Genomic DNA, 25,088 nt, shown 5'->3' with positions numbered 1-25,088 from the left:
AATATGCTCATGTTCTATTATGTGTGATAAAACATATACAAAATCACTATATTAAAAAGAGAGACACTCAATCTATAAGCTTCAGCAAAATAAGTTCCTTTTATGTCCTAAAGGAAAAGAACAAGATCTATATTAGGAATCCAGTCCCAAAGACTAGGGAGGATTTCCAAATCAAAGAGTTTGGAAAATTGTCATGGTTCAATTACTTAAAATCCCCAACTGAAAGCAGAGGGATAGGTTTGAAAAGTAAAGTGAAGTAGGGCATAGTCATTCTGAAAATGGACCTTCCACAAACTCCTTGCTGAGGAATCTAGGATTTCTTTAACAATAAGTTACACAGAAGTGTGTTTTTATTGTTCTTTTTTTTTTAACAGACATGCCCTTAAGAACACTGTTGTGAGCTGGGCATCGTTATGTGTACCATCTACTGGGAAGGCTAAGGCAGGAGCCTAAAAGTTTAAGGCCTGTGTGGGCAACACGGTGAGATTCTTTCTAAAAACAAAAAACAAAAAAAAAACCCTTGGCTGTTGTGATACAGGTATGCAATGTATACATAATTTAAAGGAAAGGGGAAAAACTGAAGGAAAAATCATTTAAGTTATTTCAAACTGTCTAAACAATATTCAGAATAAGAATATGAATAGCTAAGGTGGAAATGAAAAGGGAAGATTCATGAGATTCATAAAAGAAATTATCAGGGCTGGCAGCTGAACAATGACACTGAGACTTCTAGGTCCTTCCAAAAAAGATATTTCTGAAATGTCTTTAGGAATAAGTCTAGATCATAAAAGCAAAGAACTGTGTACATCATTTACAATGCTTACAAAATGACATATTTTGGAAAAAAACTGACACATTTTTCTGAACGCATTTTATGTATGACTTACAAAATGTTTAGTAAATTGGGGATTTGGTGATTTTGTGTTTGGTTAATGTTCTTTGAAAGGTAAAAGAGGAGTAAAGGGAAGTAACAGTATTGTTCTGGCCCCTGGTGCTTAGGCTAGTGGACACTCTTCAATTACTGTATCTTCAACAAACAGCTAGGATAGCAACTCACAAAAAAACCTATTATTGAGCAAGATATGCCTCTCAGACACACAAGTAATAATATTTAATTATCTCCATAATCTTTTAAAAATTTCAATATAAAAGCTTAGAAAATATGCAATTTTAATCTGAAAAGAGATTACATTTGAAAATTATATTTATACATAGTTTGCAAAATACTCAGGTTTATTCATCCTCTTAAATAGCTATGTATAGAAACCAGCAGTAAGCAATCTTTTCTACATAAAGTCTAATATCCCCAATCATTGTTGTTCAAATATACCACTCAACTCCAGCAAAACTAGTAAATAATTAAGCATAAATATAATAATCAAATAATTTATTAATAACAAATACTATTAATTATTAACCACTTATTAATAACTAATGAGCACTTACCGACAGGCTCTCCTATGTGATTTATAAACATTAATTTAATTAACCCTCCCCACAACTCAGAGTTAGCTATGATCATTTTACAGGTGTGAAAACTGAAGTATGGACAGGTTAAGTAATTTGTCCCAGTCATCAATGCCTTCTATACAACACACAAGATATTCAATAAAACCACACACTTCAATCAATTCCATTTAGCTATATTCTTTACTATATTCTTTCAAAACTGATTTTATAAAAGAATTTTGCTTGTATTGAGATGTATCAATGAGATAATCTTCAAAATAGTGGTTAGCTTTTTTTCCTTTTTGACTTTAAAATCCATTTTATTTCACACTTCAAACATTTAAGATAAAAATGTTGTACCTGAACAATAAGAAACCACTAACAAACTATTCTCACTTAAACATTTCTTCAAGTTAAGCAAAGGCAATAGCTTTTTATACAGAAATGTACTGAACTATGGTAAAATACCAACAGGCCTTATTCATAACTATTTTAAGGGACCACACCCAGCTTCAGTATTAAAAAAGAAGTGAAACACTATTATTTCAGCTGTGGCAATAACTTTTAAAACATGTAGATTTTATTGATGTCAAAATCAAGTGCTTGCTACTGAAACAGTGTCACCTTCCTTAAAATGAACAGTTCAGAAAAATGATAAAGAAGCACAAGTTCACATATTCCAGAGTATAAGTATTGACTACTTTAATTAATGTACATTAAACCAAGCACTGAAGTGATGTTTGATTTTTAGAAAGACTTAAATCACTAGCATTTTATTCAAATTAATTGCTCATAGCTAATATGATAAGAAACAGAAAACAGTATCATTTTTAGAGTATTATCTACTTTAGTTTGTCATTGCTAAGAAAATTGAGAGCCCTAAAGATCAGTTAAAGAAAAACATGGAATAAAAATGGACAATTAATGAGCTAAATTAATTTGCTAAAATGTATTCAATTTATATAATGAATAAAATCAGTTTAAAAATAAACATAATTCAGTACAGTCTTTCTTAATCCAGACTTAACTTTTAAATATTTAAGCAGCCACTCATCTTCCATCTAGCTGTTGGAGGAGAGATAACACTGGGGTAGAGAGAAAGTGGAAGTAGAAAGGTGGAATCGATAAAACATAAAACAAGTATATAGTGCTGGGATTCTCATTACCACCAAGTTTGACTCAAAACAGGGAAAAACTTTCTATGTGTCATGAGACAGGATGTTCTATTTTGTCCAGAATCTTACATGAGAAAATCTACTACACCAAAGTAGGGAATTTCATGGAATGAAAGCTTTTGGCAGCTTTTTGTTGGCCACTAAACCCAGTTGTTATAATGACAAAACTATTGAAAACTAAAATGAAAGCTAAGGCAACTAATCGTGAGGGAGGATCAAATAAGAATCATAAACTCTTGTTTTAACTAGAAATCTTTGAGAATATTAAAAATAGGAAATAAATGTGAAGTTTTTATTCTATCACCAATTAATTTGGTTTAGACAGATTAGTAGTTCTGCTTTAGAATTCTTTAGATATAAAATAAACATTGGAAAATATGTTATTCTCTTAAAAATTAGGATTTATTTTAATAAAACATTTATTCATCAAATATATTTGAGAGCTCACTGTGAACTAGACAGCAAAAAGTTTCATAAAGAAAGCACTTTAGTAATAAGATTGGTTTTTAAAGACCAAAAACATTTTTCAAAGTTCCACTAACTACTGAATGGTTGGCATAATTATATAACTCGTCACTGCTATCAATACATGAAATAGTATAAGCATAAGAAATATAACTCAAAATAAAACAATATTTTTGCAAAGAATAAGGTTAAAAGCATTTTCTATTTTCCTTTTTGGAGAAAAATAAATTCAGTTTTCTCTCCAGCTTATGTACAGGCATAGTATTTAATGCAGATCTAACAGTATGTGTCAAAATTTCCTGTATTATGTTCTTTAGAACACTAGATCCAATGAAATATTCTGTAAAGAAAGGAGGGGAGCTTTTCAAAAGCAAATAATTTTTAAAATACTGCACAACCAAACTCTTTAAAATATCCAACATACACATTAGAATATTAAAAGTCCAGAGAAGTCACAAACTGTGTGCAAGTAATGCCTATTGGGCTGGGGATGTAGCTTACTGATATACAGAGTGCTTGCTTGCCTAGCATGAGGACCTGGGTTCTATTCTTAGCACAACACACAGACACACACACATACACACAGACACAATCTATTAATTTTTAAGAGCCAGTGTTTCCCAGAACATGTCTTGAAGACCTCTCTTTTCTAATCATTATTAACTGAAGACTTTGATAATTTTTTTCTTATGGAACAATCATATAAGGCCTATACATCAATATGAGTGTTTCTGTCTGTTGTGAATATTTCACTTGCATTTTCACAGAAATTTAAACCTTTAAATGCATATAACTTGCCTTATATAGTAGAACAGAATGACTTGGGGTCCTTCTTCAAGACCAAGGAATAGACAGGCAGACAGAAGCTCTGTCTGCAGTTACACCTGGCAGCCAGAAATGCCTCCTGGGCAGGTATTATAAATAATATGTTCCTCAGAAATCAGGCTTCCAGGAAAGGAGGAGGTATAGACCACCTCACATGTAGAGGTCACTGGAGTTTTAGGAAGGAAAGACCTTTTAAAGTCACTTAAGAGTTCTCTAATCTCTCATTTCTTATATAAGGAAAATCAGGCCCAGAGCCAAAGCCAGGATGCAAGACTTAACTCTCCTGACTCTAGGTCTCAGCTCTCTCCTCTAGGACCTGCAGCCTCCTGGATCTTTTGGAGTACAAGATCTGGGGGTCTTTATAACCAAAGACAAGCTGAACAGCTATAAATTAAAGAATCAATAGCATTATCAACACCAACTGTCGTCTCAGAATACTAAAAAAAATCAAGAAAAAGTTAATTTTTTCCTCATCACTTAACAAGGTTCATTTTTTGATATTAACCTGTTTGTTTTGTAATTTTAGAATGTTTTAGGAGGTCAAAAGACTTTAGTCTCAGGCCATGTGGCTCACAGGTTCTACTCCTGAGCAAGAAATGCTGGAGAAATCTAACTAACTGAAGGCAAACAGGTGACTAAAATATGGGATCATTAAAACTTTTTTACATTTTTTTATTTTGTCTTCATATTTATAACATACTTCATTAACTATAAATTTATGTACCTGGATATCTAAGATTCTATTTATCAAGATTTAGATATTTTAAGTCTTAATTCAATGATGCCGGCTGATCATTTCATAAACAACTCCTAGACAGACTTCACAAATTTTATAGAAGTGGTATAGTGTACAGTCTTTGTTCCTTTCCTTAAGCATATCAGCTATTTCCTTTGTGATAATTATTTTGCAGGACTAAGATCCTAAGTCTCTTAAATCTATTGTGGATATTAGCACTTATTAAGGAAAAAAAGAAAAACACCCTTTTAAATTGCATTAACATAATTTTTTTGAAGTAGATTTTAAATATTTTAAAAATACAAATATATTTGGGCAAGAAATACAGCTAACCCTCGGGGGGTTTTTCTCCCCAAACTCCTGTAACTAAGAATTAATAAACACAGGCCTATGGACTAAAAACTTGCTTAGGTTTAATTAAAAAGTTATGCAAAAAATTACTCCCATTTCCCCTTGTGCAAAAAAAGAAAAGTATTAATAAGAGTGAATTAGGTCACCAGGATTTTCACACTGCCTTTTCTTAAGAGATGAGGAAAAGACTAACACATATTTTTCACTATCTACAGGATTAAAAATTGACTTAAAACTAGTTACTCTGAGCCAGGAGAAAATGGGAGTTGTTTCCTCCCATTTCTTCTCTTCTTTTAGAATGAAGTTACTTTAAAGTATCCCCTTTTACATAATCTCTATCAGGGAATCAACTGGATATACAAAAATTTTAATTCAAGGAAGAAAGAACAGTACTGAAACATTTTGCAATCTTATATATTTATTTAGCTGACAGATCTGTACGCCAACTTCTTGAATTGAGCTAATTTTTTTTTCCATTTGTTTTTTGGTTTGGGGGGTTTTGTGTGTGTTTTTTGTTTTGCTTTGAGAGGTGATACATAAAGAGTTATGAAAATTCAGAATTAAGCATTGAGGTGGAATGCACTTATTCCCAATCCTTCTGTTTTTCCAAGTGACTCGGAATTAACTCCAGTCTTTGGGTTACCCACGCTTTTCAACTAAAAGTGTGGATGACTTCCATTAGAGTTAAATAAGGCCTAAATAGTTAAGTAAAGAAATTCATTAAGTGATAAGTTATATATCTGTATAAATGTTCACTTAATGTTAGGCAAAGCATAATCAATCTGATTTTTTTTTACTTAAATATAACAGTTTTTTGTTTATTTTTCTGCTTAATGGACTCAAGAGCAATTTCATTTGGAATTGAATATATCTAGATATTATTTGATGGTACCTTTTGCTCTTCTGTGAATTCAGAATTGTTGTGTTGAGCTTGGGCCTCTTTTTGTAGATGTCTTGCTAATCTGTAAGAAGAAAAATTTTTAGAACTGAAAGCAAACTATCTCAACTGCAACAAAGTAAAACAAATTAAATCTCTTAAAAACAATAAAGTGCATAATAGTTTGTTATGTTTTTGAAGTAATTCCACATTTTCAAGGCAAATCTACATTACCCTGAGAATCAAACTTTTTACCAAAAAAAAAAAAGTTTGTACAAAATAATGATGAAATAAGATACTTTTTATACCATTTCACTGGGACAAATTTCAGAATCTTAGAGCTGCAAAGAATCTCAAAAAGCACATAATTCAACTTTCTTTACTATGCACTAATTTCTTCTATAAACAACCAATAAATAGTTGTCCAGATTCTACTTTAACACTTCCAGTGAGCACCAATAATAGTATCAACCATAGATATGTTATCATTCTATCATAATTCATTTCCCAATGAGATTTGCCCAAATCAAATTACAGCCATGACAATAACTCCATCAAAATATGCTTTTGAAACATTTTTAAATGGAAAATAAAGAAAAGCCGTCCACAAATCAAAAACAGAAAATACTGCTTGCCCAGTTATCATCATATCTAAAAATGGCAGGTAGGCCTTGAGTGAGTTTTCCAGGATGAACTTATGATGCTAGTCCAAGCTCAATGGGGAAGATCCAAAGCTATTTCTGAGACAGCAAAAGGCAAAGACTTACTCTTATGAAGAAAGCGAGGGAAAAAAAAGAGACCAATTTTAGACACAGTATTTGATTAGACATATTTCTAAACAAGTTATAAAAATGGCCAATAAACACATGAAAAGATATTTAGTATCATTAGACATCAGGGAAATGCATATCAGAATCATAAAATAATTACTTAGCACCGATGCAGATGGATATAATTTAAAGAGATGAAGAAAATAATAGGCATAGGGAGAGTACGGAAAAAACTGGAACCCCCATACATTGCTGATGGGAATGTAAATTGGTGCCAGCCGTTGTGGAAAAGTTTAATATAATTAAATACAGAGGAACTGTATGCTCCATCAAACTCCTAGATGGATATATCCAAAAGACTAAAAATAAATGTTCACACAAAGCACATGTACACAAATGTTTACAGCAGCATTATTTGTAATAATCAAAAAGTCATAAAACCAAAATGTCCATCAACAAAACCTGGCACATATATTCAGTAGACTATTATTCAGTCATAAAGAGGAATGAAACTCAGATAATATGCTACCTACAGTTATGAATGAACTTCAAAAAGATTATGCTATATAAAAAGAAGTCAGATGTAAATGGTCATGTTATATGATTCCATTTACATGAAATGTCCAGGAAAGGTAAATTCATAGAGAAAGAAAGCAGATGAGTGGTTTCCAGGATATGGAAAAATTTAGAATGACTGATACCAGGTATGAAGTTTCTTCTTGGAGTGGGAGAAATTTTTAGGAATTACAATAGTGATGGTTATAACACATTGTGAATACATTAAAGACCACTTCACTGTACACGTTAAAATAGTGAGTTTTATGGTATATGCAAAAAAAAAAAAAGCTAGCAAAATATTTTGAAAATAAGATTGCTATTCTGGTTGAGGTCTGGGAGTAGGAATGACAGCAAGTGCTAGGTAGAAAAGGCAATTAAAGAAGAAGTTCATCACAGTTCCAAAAAACAAGTACTAGATAGGAGTTCTATTCTATGCAATCATATCCTTAAAGATCAAGTAGTATTCTCAATGGCCTCTATCCTCTTTATGAAAAGTCTGCATCCTTTATCATTAAGCAAGAAATTCTTACAAAAAATCTTAACATTTGCTAAGATAGCTCCACCATGTTACTCAGTCAAATTTTCATCCATTTACTTACTTGCTTCCAAAGCTGGAAACCACACAATATATTTTCCTAAAATGTCATTCACTGACTCATAGTCTCACATTTTTATGAATTCTTATGCAGGAGAAGGTACAAATAAATATGGCCCATTGTCCTTTTTCTGTATTTGCTTTCTTTTTTTTAACTCTTGCTGACCTATGTGGACTCTTACAGGAATTCATGGTCTATACACCCTTAGCAATGTCAACTATACATCCCTGAGTTCAGGGAAGGTATAGTGTAATAGTTTCTTTATTTGAATATTTCTACATATAATTTGCTAGGAGTGGCTATCAACCTAAGCAGGATTCTTTTTTTTCTTTAAATAGTTTTTGTTTTGTTATTTTTTTAGTTGTAGTTGGAACCAATACCTTTTATTTTATGTATTTATTTTATGTGGTACTGAGGATGGAACCCAGTGCCTTGCACGTGCTAGGCAAGCACTCTACCAATAAGCCCAAGCTCCAGCCCCAGCCCCTAAGCAGGATTCTTGTCAGGAAAAAAAAGTATAGCTTTCAACTCCTGGTTAAATACTAATAATCAGGGCTGTAGTTGTGGCTCAGTGGTAGAGTGCTCGGCTAGCATGCACAAGGCACTGGGTTCGATCCTCAGCACCACATAAATGTAAAATAAAGATATTGTGTTCATCTAAAACTTAAGAATAAATATTTTAAAATAAATAAATAAATACTAATAATCAGAATAAAGGAGACTAAATTAAAATAATCCTGTTTTCAAAAATTAGGCAACAGATTGGGAGAAAATATTGTAAAAATAAAGAACTTTTATCTGTAGTACATAAAGAACACCTACAACTCAATAGGTAAGAGATAATTCAATTTAAAAATAGGTAAAAGCCTCTACTCAAAATGTCATGTGTCCGCGAAGTTTTCCCTGATACCAGATTTAAAATGGTGGTCTCCTAATTTCTACCCCATATTCCTATATTTCTCTTCCCTACTTCATTCTTCTTCAAAGTATTGACCATCATCTAAAATATAGGCAAGATGTTTTGCCAAAATGTGACAATAAGGCAAGAATCCAAGTTTCTATAGCTTAAGAGTCATTTACTAAGAATGACAATAGACTCAATCTAAAAATTAGACCTATTCAACAGTAACCAAAAAGCATAAACATGTGACATGGCAATAGCTGATGAGGCAAATCAACTATTTAGAATAACTTGATGATAAAGAAAGATCAGGCTTAAGCTAAAACCTATTAGTGTCACACAAATTCAACTAATTACCTACAATAATTAGCAAGCTTTGTCCTGCTTTAGTCAAACCAATTTTTAAAAAATGAAGTTACAGGTGATAATATAGTTTATACTTCAAGGAAATGAACTTGATACTACAAAAATTAAGTCTCAGAAAAATTATAAAATAGTACTCATATATTGCTATATCATATTTTTTAATTACAATCAAGGAAAAGCAGATTTTCTATTCTATAAAATATAAAGAACTAATGTTAAAAATGGAAATAAACTGTTGTTTCTGGGCAAAATTTTTAAAAATTGGGTAGAAAGAAGGAAGATGAACTTCAGGGAGCTAGATAAGGAAATAAAGAATAATATATTACTAAGTCCAATACTAAGAAACAAGCCACCTTTGGACATTTTGGAATATCCTTCATTTACATTATAAATTTGTCCAGATAATTAAAGCTAACAGGATTTAATTTTCTTGATTAATACTCATAAGGTAAACATTACAAAATAAGCAGTCATCTAAACTGGCTTTATCTCTGATTTTAGAATAAAAGAAACCACACCTGAGTTATAATTTCAGAGTCTGATGATCCTTACGGCAATTAAGGCATAAAAGGCACTTTGCTAGTCTTTAAAATTCAAGAAATTAGTATAGTATAATGAAATTTAATTATGCTAGAGGAAAAAATGCAAGATGCACTAGCTCTTAGGTTTGCATGCCACATAACAATGCTTCCATATAACAATTAAAGCAATAGGATAAAATAGTTTTTATAAGAAATTGTTTACTAGCAAAGAATGAGACATTTAAACAAAAAAAATTTTATTAAATTACAGATTAGATATACAAATATGTTACTTTAAAACTTGTTTTTAAGATCTGCAAGCTTTACCAATTTTTAACACCTTCAAAGCAAAAATTATTGAGGTAATATAAATAATAATCCTGAAACAAGACAGAAGATATCATAACTGTCTGAGAACAGCCATACTATAAAGCTATCAACAGGTAGCTAAGTGAAATCTGAAAAGAATTCTTAAGAAATCTCCTGGTGTTCTTAAAAACATAAACACTGAATAAGTTTTAAAGAAAAGTATAGAAAAATAGATATCATAAAGTAGATATCACTAAATTTAGAGAACATAAAATCAAGCTATTAAAATTAAACTAAATTTTTTAAAAATAAAAAAAATCTGAGAATAGGTATTGTTGAGAAAATTTTAGAGTTAATACTGGATGATAATTTTAAATAACAGTAAAAATAACTATGATTTTAAATCATAATTATAGAGACCTATTGTTCCAAGGACATGAAAAATAGTCATGATTTCCTAACAACTAGATTTTTTTTATATTTCTTGGATTGCATTCAGGATACAGGAAGATTTATGGGTAGCAGCCAAAATGAGTAAACTTTAATTTGTATGATGAACCATTGATTTGATAGGTTTTTCTTAGTTATAATTGGCCCATGAGCTTATTAAGATGGAGAACCAAAGGTGCCAGTGGGAAGTATGCTCAATTTGGTGGGCCCCGAGGCCATCTCTGGCCAAATCAACATCAGCCTTATAAGAGGCCAGTCATGCAGGAAGGGAGTTTCCCCAAGATATGATTTCTTGAGGCCACAACCTAGAGCAGGTCCCACAGTCAAATAATTCACATTCCTTGGAAAGAGAGAACAGTCATCAGTTGTGTCCATCAAAGAGGGACACTGTCCAGGTGTACCCTGGATATTTTTTGAAATCTCTGGGCTGCTTCTGCACCTGAAAAAAAAGATAGCGCAATGATAGACAACAAATGAGAGAAAGGACAATCATCTGGTCCAAAAACTTAAGACATGAAATTAAGAAGCAGACAAAACAGAAGACAAACAACCATATCACTTGGAATGTATTACTCTGAAGGCAAGTGCAGTAGAGAGAAACACAAATTATTTTAAGCAAAGTAAGAAAAGACCATAGCAATAAGTTATTTTTATAGAAAACCAACAACAACAACAAAATGTATGTTAAGATATGTCAACTTGACACAAAGATAAAGTAGATCAGGAATCTGAACCCATTTACAAGCTGAACAGAGCTGAATAATGAAAGCTAGTGTCATAAACTTGGCTGCTTGAGTGGCTTTGTGTAAGAAAATATCTCAGAACTTTGAACTTAGGAAATGCCAACTTGTCTTGCACCAGGTCACGAGCTCCACAGAGCAGGAACCTATTTCAACAAGCAGGTTTAAAAAACTTTTAAAAAAATATTTTTCATTGCTATTAATGATACACTTAAAAATGCAGTAAGTGCTAAAATCCATCAAAGTAAAATGCACTGAAAAAAATTAAACTTACTCAGAAAGATGTTCAGAATTTGGGATACAGACAGAAACTGAAATTAGAAGAAAAGTTTTATATTTACAACAGCATATGAACTATGATGAGAGTAACAATTTAGTAAAGAGTTCATATTGTGGTTGACCAAAAATAATGGAATAAATAACAAAATCCACAAGAGCACAGTTATATATACGTACCTTTCTCTACTACAACTTGGCAAGTATGGGTTTCATGTTGACTTAAGTGTGCAGCCATATTATCTAAGCCAGAAACATCAGTTAGGAAATCACAATTAAGGCACACTAGAGTAATGCCCCTATTAAAAAAAATAGCATAAAAGAAAAGTTTTTATCTGTTGTTAAATTTATATACAAGTTCAATGATTGTTTTTCCACAAATTATCTTTTTGTGTGATAAATGTAACTTGTTATTTGTTATATAAATTTGATGTAACTGAAATGATTCTCTATAAAATGGTACAGCTATGTCCAAATTTTGCTACTACTTATTTACATAGAGAATTTATGTTTTATAAATATTTATCTTTTGTACCAGTCAAAAGACCTACAACCAGTCTAGGTTCCATTAACAATTTGCAACAATATAGGCAAGTCACATTCTATTTGTTCCTCTGCCCATCTGCAAAGTGAGAATAGCATTCATTCACTCAATATATATTTACTGAGGTTGTCTATATAACTGTATCACTGTTATTATGAATAACAACAAAAAAAAAGCCAGTCAGTACTTGAATGAAATTTATAATCTAGTGTTTTATTTAGTTGAGGACAAAATTAGAAGAAAATTATAAAGTATTTAGAAGTATAGTATGATACCTGCCACTACATGCCAAGGTTTTAGCATGATCTTCCAAGGGTGGTTATTATTTAACATGGAATTAACTGACATAGTTAATAAAAATGTTGGAGTCCACAAATTTGGAATCCTCATCATCCCAGCACTGTGAATGCTATTGCCTACCTGATGGGGCCTATACTACTCATTCTCTTTAACAAAACTTGTGAGTGCTGTACAGAGAAAGGAGAAAGAAACTCAAGTCCAGGGAAAATAAAGACAGCATCATGCTGCCTTAGCAGGTCAAAGCAGGGAGAACTCCAGTATGTTCTTGATTCTTAAATAACACATGAAATGATTAAGGACTTTCAAAGGAAGTTAGGAAACAAGTCCCAAAATCATGAAAAACTTTTGCTGAGTCTAGAATAGTTCTTATACTCACTGAATTAAACTGAATAACATTTGCTATCTGAAGTATTTAAACATAATTGGCATATTAAAGTTATGTGTCAATGGCCTTAAGATTCATATTTAAAATGTGTTTGGTCTCGTGACTTTTAGTTGAAAAGTATCTTAAATATTATTAAGACTGTAAAAATATTGAGATGGTTCAGAGAATTTAGAAAGCCACTATATAATTGAACTTATTAGATTTATTAAAATGTTAAGCAATTGGGAGCTAGTTGGGTCAAGCATTTGAAGTGCCCTTTAAAAGAAAATCAAGTATATTTAATGGATAAATGACACTAAATTGTTTAAAGTAATTTGAACTTAAATGTCACTGTTGAAAAAAATTCAGTCTGTTCAATTTAAATGAACTTTATCTTACATTAAATTAAAGTTCCTCTAGAAAGTGATTACTAAAAAGTACTCAAATTCTAAATGGAGTATTTCTAAAATTCTAAATGGAGTATGGAGACTTAAAAGCTTAAAGAAAGTTAAAATGTAAAATACTTAGCTTAAATAACTAACTACAATTTTTTCTATGAACAAACTGCCCTCATAGATACTAAAAAGATTTTCACTGGTAAAGAACAGGCTACTGCCTGTTCCACTGGATATAGATAATTTAAAAAGGGATGGCATGACTAACTCAATCTGTTTTTAAACAGGGATTTGTAATTGGAATTTTTAATCAATCACAATATTGGGAAAATATGTGAGTCTGGGAATATTATAGTTGGGTCATTAGTAGAGAAAAGATGGTCTGTACAGAGAAAGCAGAAAGAAACCCAAGTCCAGAGAAAATAAGACAGCATTGTGCCGTCTTAGCAGATCAAAGCAGAGAGAACTAAAGTAAGTTCTTGATGACTTTTTGTTTTCCTTATTTGCTCTGCCTGTTGCTCCTCTACTTAGGGGTCTATAAGAGTCTTTGGAATCTCTCTAATAAATCAAAGTTTCACCTAAATTTTGTTTAGGTGAAAAAAAAATGATCATTTAACTGATCACTGTTATTATCAGTTTAATACAAAATATATACATTCAACGTTCATATATTTGATGTTCATTACATAATATATATGTTTTACCAGTATATGAATACAAACAAACAGGATACTTCAGACTGATTTCTCCTCCTTAAGTTCTATTCTAATAGCATGATATATGTGTGCACTGAGAGAATTCACTGGCACATCAAATCTAAAATCATCTGCTTTCTCCCCAAGTCATCTCCTCCTGACTTTCTTATGGTCCCATTTCACTTGACACTAAAGCTCAAACCATAGTTACCTATGACTTTCTCCTTTCTTAAAACATTTAATATGTCAAGCATTTTATAATATTAACAACTTATTGAGTACTTATCTGTGCCAGGCTGCTTTTAAACATATCATCTCATCTAAATCTTACAACAACCTGAAGAGTTAAGTGTTATAATTATTACCCTTTTATACAGTACAGAGTTAGCTTAGTAGCCTACCAAGGACATAGAGCTGGTAAAGGTCAAAATCAGGTGTAAAATTATGCACTTTGATTCCAGAGCCCATATTACATCATAAACTCAATGTAATACCACCTCACCACCTTAATTCAGATCCCTAATCTAAATGATTTATGCACCTACAACTCACCTTGTATGTCCCTGAATTCAACTTTCCTTCAGTATTACTTGAATCTACACAAAACACTAATGGTTCTCCAGTGCCCTCTGAATTAAGTCCAAATTTCCTAAGTTTAATTTTCAATGCATTCCAATATGATTGTAAGCTCAAAATTGTTGCTACAGACTTTAGTCCATTACTATCACAAAAACATCATGTTCCATCCATTTACTACTAGCCATACTTTCTGTATGCCTTCTCTTTTTCATTTCTGCACTTTTGTGCTATTTTCTCCAACTAGAAGATCCCTCTGCTTCTTCTGCCAGTTAAAAAAAAAAAACACTCATCCTTAAAAACAAAGTAAACCTAATTCCTATCCAGATCATTCCAAGTAATCTCTCACTTCTCTGAAATAACTTATTGCACTTATTAAAATCCATAGTTACTTCTGTTCATACTTTATTTCCCACCTAATGAACAACATTCCCTGAAGGCTAGTTCCAAGATTGCTTTATCCCTATCATCTACACAGAACCTGCTACAATACATACATGATAAATGCATAATACACATAATATACACAATAAAAAGTATTCCATTTCAATAAGTAATTACAAAGATTGGGGGATATGGAATTTTATAAATATGCTAAGTTACACTCACAGAAACTGACCAATTCCAATGTGAGACATAATGGTAGTTGAGAGAAAAACACTCCAGACCTTTAAAAACTCAGATAATTTGTTTAAAAAACTAACACACAACTGAGCTAGACTACAATGAGGTAAAAATCAAATTAAAATCTGATTTTTAAAATGCAATAAATCCTATTCATTCTTATAAAAGTCTTTATTAAGGCAGTACCTCAAGTAACAATCAATTTCTCTGAATACAATAAACACTCTAATGAGACTAAAAGTTTTAATATTGAACCATTATTTTTTATCTTCCTGTGAGCTACTGGCTCAGCATCATAAATGGGACCTTTTGTCCAAATACATATTTTTTCCATATACATTAATTTATTCAACAAATATTTACTGAATGCCTACTATATGCTAGGCTTAAAAAAACAAAAACAAATGAACAACAACAAAAAAACCCACAAGCCACATAGAATGTATTAAGAGAACACAGACCACAGACAAACAAAAAGTAAAATATACAGTATTGCAAATGCACTATGAAAAAAATATTAAAAGGAGGTAAAAGTGCTAGAGTGAAGCATGGGGGGAGTGGATACAATTTCAAATGCAGTAATTAAGGAAAGGATCACTGTCAGAGTGGAGATAAAGGAATAACCATATAATATCTGGGAAAGAGTAAACTATGCATAGGAGATAATAAGCACAAAGATCCTAAGACATAATGCCATTCCCTCTTCCTCCTTTTCCATGAACCCAAAGCATCAAACAATTCTTTGGCTATACTTATCAATAAATTAGTTTGGTGGAACAAAGATATTGTTATTTCAAGGAGAATAGCAACATAAGGAGAAAATAAACAAAGAAAAAGAAACAAAGGAAATCAGAATTTTAAAAAATGGTGCTCAATGGATTTTGAATTCAGTGTGTGGTATAACCAATGCTAATTATCAACATTCATCCATAGTTTCTTTACAGAAGCTAAGATGTATACTTCTATTTGAAAAAGAAACAAACAAAAAAGAATTATGAAGACTACTGATTTCAAGAATTTCAGTGGTTTCATATATGTGCTTCAAAAATTAACAGCGTCACTTTAATAGGTATCTTAAGTAACTTTTTGATATTCAAATATTGTTGGTGGGCCTGATTTTTCCTTTCATTTTACAATGCAAATGCATGAGAATTTCATCTTGACACCATTTGTCACCAATGAAATAAATTTACCAAGAGATTAATGGCATATCTCAGGTCTTATAAGGAACAATATAATATCCATTAGGAATCACTCAGATTTCCAAACTGGCACTCCCAGACAGTTTAATTTAAAAGTGCAAACCACAATGATACAGCACTTCCTAGCAACTAGGATGACTATAACAAAAAAGATATAATACAGAATGTTACAAAAGATTGTGAAGAAACTAGAACCCTCATACACTGCTGGTGGGAATGTAAATAATGAGGCTACTTTGAAAAGCAATTTAGCAGTTCCTCAAAAGGATCAATGTACTATAAAATCCAGCAAATTTAATGTTAAGTATACACTAAAGAAAAATAAAAAGACATGTCCTTATAAAAGCTAATATGTAAATGTTCACAATGTAGCATTATAACAACCTAAAGTGAAAATGAACTGAATGAATGGCTAAACTATGACATATTCATAATATGGAATATCATTCAGCACTTTGAAAAATGAAGCATTCATACATGCATGCTACAATATACATAAACCTTTATAGGCAGTTGGAAAAGACTACATACACAGTCTATCATTCCATTTGTAGAAAATATCTAGAATGAACTAATCTACATAGGCACAAAGTAGATTCATGATTGCTTAGTAATGGGGAGAGTTGAAAAGAAATGGGGATAACCACTAATGAATGGGGAAAGGGTTTCTGTTTGGAATGACCAATATGTACTAAAATTAACTGTGGTCATTGCTGTACAGCAGCAGTACAGTATAATACTATAACCTATTATAGGTTTGGATGCTATACTATACTGTATAGTATAATATAGCACAATACCATAACCTATTAATTTTATTGTTAAATGCATATTGTACAGCATATGAATTATATTTCAATAAATTTGTTATGCAAGAAAGAATGTAAATTATAACCATTGTTTAGTAGAAAGAATTTAAAAAAATCAACTAGTTACCTGAGATCTTCAGAATGCTCCTTAAATATACAAAACCTTTTACTTGGACGACTACTGTGAAAGCTGGAGAGACAGAAGACATTTTAATAATTTTAGTATAGAATTCTATTATTTCATAATAATAATTATATTAATTTATAAACATATTTCAAGTCTGTACTTAAGTTTCTAGTTTTTAAAAGACTACAGAATAAATACTGAACCATTAACTCTGTTTAATTTAACATTTGATCTGATATTCCATTTTGCTTTTAATTCCTAATGATACATACTTTTTTCCCTAAGCATATACTTAGATGATCAATACCTCACCATTATGTAAAAAGGAAATGCTCAAAGAGTTAAAAAACAAACTAAATTTTTCATATATTATACATTTAAAACAATTCTAAATTTTTATTAACAAATTAATTTTGTTACAATCTGAATTATTATTAGAAATCAACTTTTTGAAAATAACTTTTTAATAATCTTAACATGCTGGTATAGAGGGAGGGGAACAGAATTTAATTGATCTAGAAAGTACACACTATTTCAGCTAAATATTACTGTTTACCATCTGTAAATTCAAACATCTAGACAGTTCTTTGTAATTGTTAGTAGAGGTTTAAGAAAAAAAGCATAACTCATAACTTAATGCTTCCTCTAATCACAGAACAAAAAAACATTGACCAAACATTGTAGCCAATAAGGAAAGCTTTCTGTACTAGAAAACCAGAAGTAGTTTAGCACACTATATCTGAAAGTCACAGACAACCGTATCACCATCACCTGAGAGTTTATTTAGAAATGCAAAATCTTAGGCTCTTCACAAACCTACTGAATTAATCTCTGGCAGTGGGATCCAGGAAACTGCCTTAACAAGTTTTTCAGTGGTTCTTACATAAGTTAAAGTTTGAAAAGCAGTAGCCAACAAACTAGGTAAATGGCTACTCACATCAGTGGCACATGTATGTAAAGGAACAGAAATGTTCTGGCTAAATATAATCCCTAGAAAACAGCCTCAGAAGATTTCAAATATCATTTCTTCAAGCTAGGGTAACTATTATTTGGAGATTTATGAATTTAAGATATTATCACAAAAATACAGTTTTTAGAGAGATCAGGGGGTTTGGAAGCCCTGAAATTGTGTGCAAAAAATTATATAAATCATTGTTTCCTTAGAGGAATGAGTCCAAGACTGGGAGGCAGGTTTACTGAGGATTGAACCCCAGCGTGCTCTACCAGTGAAATATACCTCCAGCCCTTTTTATTTTTAGACTAGGTCTCTCATAAATTGATGAGCTGGCCTCCAACTTGGAATCCTCTAGCCTCAACCTCCTAAGTCACTGGGATTACAAGTATGTATCACCAGGTTCAGTTCAAAATAAGTTATTTTTTTAATGACATTTTAAAGTTTTTTCTCTTCAAATAAGTATACTGTTTTTGTTTATTCTTTGATAAGGAGAGAGAAAAAATATATTTTAGAGTCTTTTTGATGGCTTCCACATCTATCTATAACTTGAACCAAATATCTACAAATGTTCCTAATTAAATTTTTAGTTGTCTGAATCCAGTTATGATTTAGAGTTCCCTATCTTTGGAAAAAAAAGCATTTATACTGCCTCTGTAACTCATCTGTATTTACTACATAACTTCTACAACTGCAATTTTTTGTAATGTAAGAATGGAAAAGTGAATCACAACTCACAAATAAAAAGGAGGAAAAAGCTACCTTTCTTCCCTATTTCCACAAAGTTGATAGAAATACAGAAACACACCTAAGAAAACAGAAAAGGCTAAGACTTTTATTCAATACAGTAAAAATACAGTGTTAAGACGTAGGTCTAAAAAACCTGCTACCCAACTGCATGACTATAATTACCAAAAGCTCATTGAATTGTTCTTCACAAATAGGTAAATTTTATTAGGTATAAATTATACCTCAAGGAAATTGAGAACAAAATCCCTCTTTGACCATATTTTCCTTAATAATCTTGATTCCATGTAAGAAACAACTTAACTTTCTGAGAAACACAAAAGGAATGACTTCCTTAACATCCAACAATATTGATGGTATACCTACTATTTAAGACACTGTAGAATGATGATATAATAACTAGAGTGGTAAGTCACCTGCCCTAGAATTCATGGTTGAGTGAAAGAGAAGAAGATGGTTTGACACAGAATAAATGCTAATAAATAAATGTGGAATGAATATATATTCATAAATTAATGCAAGAAAAAAATCAACAGTGACACAGAACTCTGTGTACAGGAACAAATCATTACAACAGCTTTCGTTTTACTTGGAAACGTTTAACATCTTTCTTCAAAGCCTAAGAGAAATGTCATTTATAGAAAGTCTTTTCTACTTCTTATTTAAAGAATTTATTCTTACCTTCTCTGTGCTCTCATAGTCATCTGCTTATCACATTAACCTAGGTAAACATATTTCTCCTACTAATTAGCAAAAATTAACAGCAAGGACTTGACCCCCAATACTACCTGCCTATCACACTTTCTAGAAAACTGTATGGTTTCATATGCCTCCCAAAGCTCATGTGTGAGCAATGCAAGAAAGTTTAGAGATGACTCAATTAGTTTATGAGAGCCTTAACATAATCAGTGCATTGATCCCAGATAGGGATTAACTGGGTGGTAACTGTAGGCAGGTAGGGTGTGACTGGAGGCTCGTCTTTGGATATATATTTTGTGATCATGAGAGTGCTCTGCCTCTCCTTCCTGATGCCATGTTCCCAGTTGCTTTCCTCCACCATTTGCTTCCACCATGATATTCTGCCTCATCTCAGGCCCAGGCCCATGGAGTCAACCATCTACAGACGGAGACCTCTAAAACTATGAGCTCCAAAATAAACTTTTCCTTCTCTAATTGTTTTTGTCAGGTCTTTTGACTAAAACACAAACTTTACCTTCCTAGTATGTAATAATCAGTATTTGTGAAAATGAATCTGGGTGATATAAATACTATTAAAAAGAGATATTAGTAATGTCCATTAACTTAATTCTCTTACATGTAGAAGAAAAAGTTGTCTCATATATCTTTTTGAGGAATAACAGTAATATTATATAGTAGTTAATTTTCACTTTCTCAGGTGATTTCGATTACCACTTACAAGCTATTAGCAAAGTACAATAATTCAAATAACTGACCCCAGTAATACTATTTTTAAAAAATAATTTATAATTATGAAGTTAATGATCTGTTTCCTTCAAAGAGTCTGACTTTAAAGATGTTTCAACAGCTTCAAGATTTTTTAATCTCTTCTTTGAGATTACGTTTGGGGCCTCTTCTAATTATAAATAATGATTATCATTTATAGTTTATAAAGTAGTAAGTGATATGATAAATACAAAGACCACTTCTCAAGGAGATTCTACATACACAAACAAAATGAAAGGCAGATCAGATGAATGGTACACAAATCAAAAGAATTGAGCATTTGAAAGATGAACTGGGAGGGAAGGACAGGGTGTCATGGGGACTAATAAAGAATAAGAAAAAACTACTATATAAAATAAGTATGGGAAGAAAAATACTTTTGAAAAGATTAGCCAACTTATGAAGATCAGAGTCTCTCTTTATAGAAGACTGGGCAGGTATGAGACCAGAAAGAAAGACTACTTGAAAGGCTACAGAGTTGGTATGGTATAGGGTAAGAACTGAATGTACACATCTTTTGGAGAAATGAAGCTTCCCTTCATAAAAACTTCAAACCTAGATCAAGTATCTGCAGCAAGTGGAAATAAGGGTGTGCTACTCAGTGAGAAGGCAAAGGAAACAACAGTATCAATGAAGGAAAAACAAAACAAAAAAAAAGGAGAAAGGAGCTAACAATGAATAAGGAGTATATGTGATGGCAATGAAATGCAGGTTTGGGTGGTTTGAAAAAGGGTAAGAAGAATGTCTTGAGCCAACTGCAAATGGTTGGAGATATAATGGATTTGGAAGTTCTTCAGGACAGGAAGGAAACCTATGATAAATGGGAGAAGGAAGGCCAGATGAACCTTAGTTTAAGAAACACAAAATACTTTCCAATTTGATCCTTTAGAAATTAAGGGCAAAATAAAAGACATCCTTAGGTAGCTTTGTGTTTTGAACAGAATAAGAGATTAGCATTCTACCCAGAAGTATACTAGGGGAAAATATAATGGGGCCTGGTTTAGAGCAATAGGTCTATCAGATACTGCAGTGGTTGGGAGGCAGTCTCAGGAAGCCATGATGCACAGTGAATCCAAAGAACTTCTTGAGTTTCAGAAACTTGGAGCAGTAAATTATTTCTAGCTGGAGCTAAACATTCACACAAAATGGTGCCCTGAAAGAGATGGAACTTAAAAAGTTGGGATGATAGTAATGTGAATCTGAGACAGATAATAATATTTGGCTTTTATTGTTGTTCTATTGAGATGCCAGTGGGTCTAGGGTAAAAGTATCTACAAAATAATTAGAAACACAGATTTGGATCTTAGAAAAACAAAAGATTGAAATTCTAAGATTTCAAGTTGAAAGCTGAAAGTGCAAGTGCTAAAATTACTAAGAAAGGGACTATAAACAGTTGGAGACAGGCAATGAAAGAGAGTTGTTACCTAAAAAGAAGAAAAATGGTATTAACCGCTTAATAGAGACTAAAGAGAAACGTTTCAAAAGTGAGTGGCAACAACGTTAAAAATAAAGTTAAGGAGTAAAGAATGAAAAAAGAGGAAAAGTGTGGTGATAAGTACGTGACACAATAATCTTTAAAGGGTCAGTGTTAGTTGATAGGTAGGGATGATACTCAAAAGGGTAAAGAAATGAGTCACAATTAAGCTGGCAACAAACATTTTGAAAAATGTTGATGGAAAAAGGCAGACAAGAAATAAAGAAAATACGCAGGAAGGACACAGCTCCCTCATCCTAAAATTAAAGAAAGTGTTTATAAGCAGAAGACCAATAGTGACATAGGGATGAAGATACAAGTTAACTGAATTAGTTTATGATGAATTGAAGGAGATAAAAGATAGAACTGGCTATGGAGAAATGGGACAAGCTTAATTTCTGAGATTAATATCTGGATGAAGAAAAATATTTGGAGTTGAAAAGAGCTAATTTAAGGAAAAATGAAAAAGATGACCTTCAATTGAGCAATTAATAAGTTGGGTTAACAACTGAAAGATGAAAATAAAATCTTTAGGATACTGAAAAAGGATTAAACAAACACTGTAGGTAAAAATAAGGAGGTCTTTGAAAAGAAAAATAAAGAGATAGGTCTTAATCAAAGTTAAAGATTATAAAGTCAGAATGAATAAATAAACTCTTGTATTCTAGAATTAAGCATACATAAAGATGGAAAGGGGAAGAGGCTGAAATCTTAAACTGGCTTTTATGCTAGGTGAGCATGAATAAAAATGTAGAAGACAAAGAAAAGAACAGGATTCGAAACAGAGGACCACGATGACTATAAAGTTAGATGAATGCTGCTAGACTGGCAAAAAGAGTCAAAACTCTGAACATCATAGAGTATTAAGAATTCAGAAGGAATGAAGAGTATATAGGATGAGACTAAAAATGAAGAGGACCCAAAACTTAAAAGCTGATGTGAAGTGCTGGCACTAAAGAAGCCAAAACACCAGGAGGTAGGCCAATCATCAAGGCAGAAAAACTGAGAGAGAAGGGCTAAAGTTTCCATGAAAGGTAGGAGAATTCTGGAAACGCAGTATCTGATAATGATAAGAAAGCAAAACAGAGGTTATGTCATGATCTCCAAGAAACTCAGTTATACATTAATTCTAATGTTTATTTAAATGTAACAAACTCACTATGAATAAGCAGTATATCACATTTATAATGGAATAACTATTTTTAAAGATAAAAAATCCACCCTGATAGAATAAAATATTCTCCTATTAAAGAAATACAAATGAAAATAATGTGGGTTCTGAAGGGGTTTCTTAGCATAGTGTAATGATAGGTACTTAAACAACATAAATTAAATGAATTAATGAAAAAGAATTCCAACGGTGGCATCATAACCAGAAGAGTGTCTCCTTTTCACTGAACAAATGTATGTATAGATGGCCTGACAGATGAAGGACCATAGAAAGAAAACCAGATTCAATGAAGTTCCTAACATCACTGAAAATCCTCCAATAATGTTAGCTATTAATTAAAAAGCTACAGCTACTAGTTGAATAAAAGGTTAATAGTTTCAACTATCAATCCATTAGGTACAGCTATTCCTCTATGAGCAGAAGCAGTAATAACTGGATTTCATCACAAAACCACAGCTTCTCTCAAAGTGACTAATTTGAAGAGGATATTCCTAATGAGGACATTTATTTGTATGCTAAATAAGCTTAAAACACTTAAAGTTTTATTTGAAAATCACCATTTTTAAATACCTATAGGGAAAAATAAAAAAACAGAAAAATTATTTTCCCAACAAACCTATCCTAATTTTATTAGTTTAATTAACCGTTCTTACAATTTAAGACCAGTAATTACTTGAGTTACTATGTTGGAAAATAACATCAGATAGTATCTTAAAAGTTCCTTACTGCTAGGTCCTTTTGGCTCTTTGAGGAGAAAAACTAGTTTCTAATAGGGATAACTTTGCTTCAAAACAAAAACTTCCTGTACTATAATTTTAGTTGTCAATTTACAGGTTTAACTCTTCTTACCTCATCATATGATTTACATAGGCTTTACTACAGCTAGTATTGTATCTGCAAAAGCTACAGTGGACATATGTAGGAAAATGGTTTGCAAAATCTTTTATTTCAGAACAGCACTCAATGCACTTGTGAATGCCCCGACGACACCTTGTGGAGACACAAAGAAAATGGTATAAATATATTTTAAAACAAAAGTAATAAGTAAGAGCCATATTACTATTCCAATTAACTAAAGTATAATGTTTTTATACTTAAATTTAAATTGGTATTGTATATTAGGAATAAAACATCACCTTAAGTTCCTCAATGCAGTATTAACTTGGATTTTTTTTTATTGCTATTAGCCAATGTGCTTTGTTTCTTTTGCATATTAGAGATTTTTGATTTGTATTTAGATTTACTTCCATTAGGCTTATTTCCATTAGGTTTATTTGCATTGGATTTGGTTGTATTAGGTTTACTTGTATTCGATTTGTGGGATTTTTAGCAGTTATATTTTTAGTCCTTGGAGGTGAGAGCTGAAGGGTAGAAGTGCTTGCATTAATGGAAGGTGTAGGTGAAGATCCTGACTGAAGAGGTCCAACTGAAGCTCGAATAGTAACCTACAAGAATGCAGAATATATTTACTTCAAAAAAATCACTATATTACTATTAAAATATCACTGTACAAAAACCATTTAAACATCAAGTATTTTGAAAGAGTACACATAAACTACAATTGTATTTAGTCTTATTTACTCCAAATGTTCAAAACAATTAAATAAAGTTAAATTTGATATTTATTCACTTAATGTAAAATCAGTTATGTGTAAACACAGTTATTAATGAGTAATTAGGAGTTAATAAAAATTGTATGACTATCAAAAGAGCACATTCCATAGCTATTTTTATGCTGTGACATAATTTTTTTAAAAATTCATATATAGGTCTAAGTTTCACAAAGCTTGAAAAATCACTCTAGAAAGGCCTACTGATATCACCCTTTCATAACTACAAAACAAATAGATCTATAGTAAATGTGACCTCTCCTTTACAGGCTCATTATCCTGGATTTATACTTATAAAATGTTATAAGAAAGAGTTAAGTCAACTTTTTGCACTGTGTGAAGAATTTAATATTGAGACTTCTCTTAAAGGGAACTAACACAAAATTTATCATTTAGTGTTCAAAATAGAAAATATTCAATTATATCTGTTAGTTGACAATGGAAAGGTCAATTGCCTACCAACATTCTCATTGATCACTTGACTATACTCTCCTCATGCATGTGAGGAACAGACTATGATGAAGTCCTATGAAACGTGTGCTTAGGTATTATACAAAAGCACTAGGTCAGGAATCAAAAGAACTGAGGTTGAATCTCACATTATGCCTTCCAAGCCATGTAATCTTGAGTAAATAAGATATCCTCTTTAAACTTCTTCATATCTAAAAT

General features: G+C 31.7%; 1 long non-coding RNA gene across 1 annotated transcript; it reads right to left on the bottom strand.

The window, feature by feature from the left end:
• Positions 1 to 11,551: 11,551 nt before the first annotated feature.
• On the bottom strand, positions 11,552 to 23,778 carry LOC143389815 (uncharacterized). Its single transcript, XR_013090174.1, has 3 exons — positions 23,659 to 23,778; positions 17,002 to 17,064; positions 11,552 to 11,664 (listed from the first exon to the last, which is right to left on the bottom strand). It is a non-coding gene; the product is annotated as an uncharacterized LOC143389815 (long non-coding RNA).
• Positions 23,779 to 25,088: the final 1,310 nt, after the last annotated feature.

The sequence above is a fragment of the Callospermophilus lateralis genome, unplaced genomic scaffold (assembly GCF_048772815.1).
Source record: "Callospermophilus lateralis isolate mCalLat2 unplaced genomic scaffold, mCalLat2.hap1 Scaffold_805, whole genome shotgun sequence".
Classification (NCBI taxonomy): Eukaryota; Metazoa; Chordata; class Mammalia; order Rodentia; family Sciuridae; genus Callospermophilus; species Callospermophilus lateralis.
This window is presented reverse-complemented; position numbering and strand designations above follow the sequence as displayed.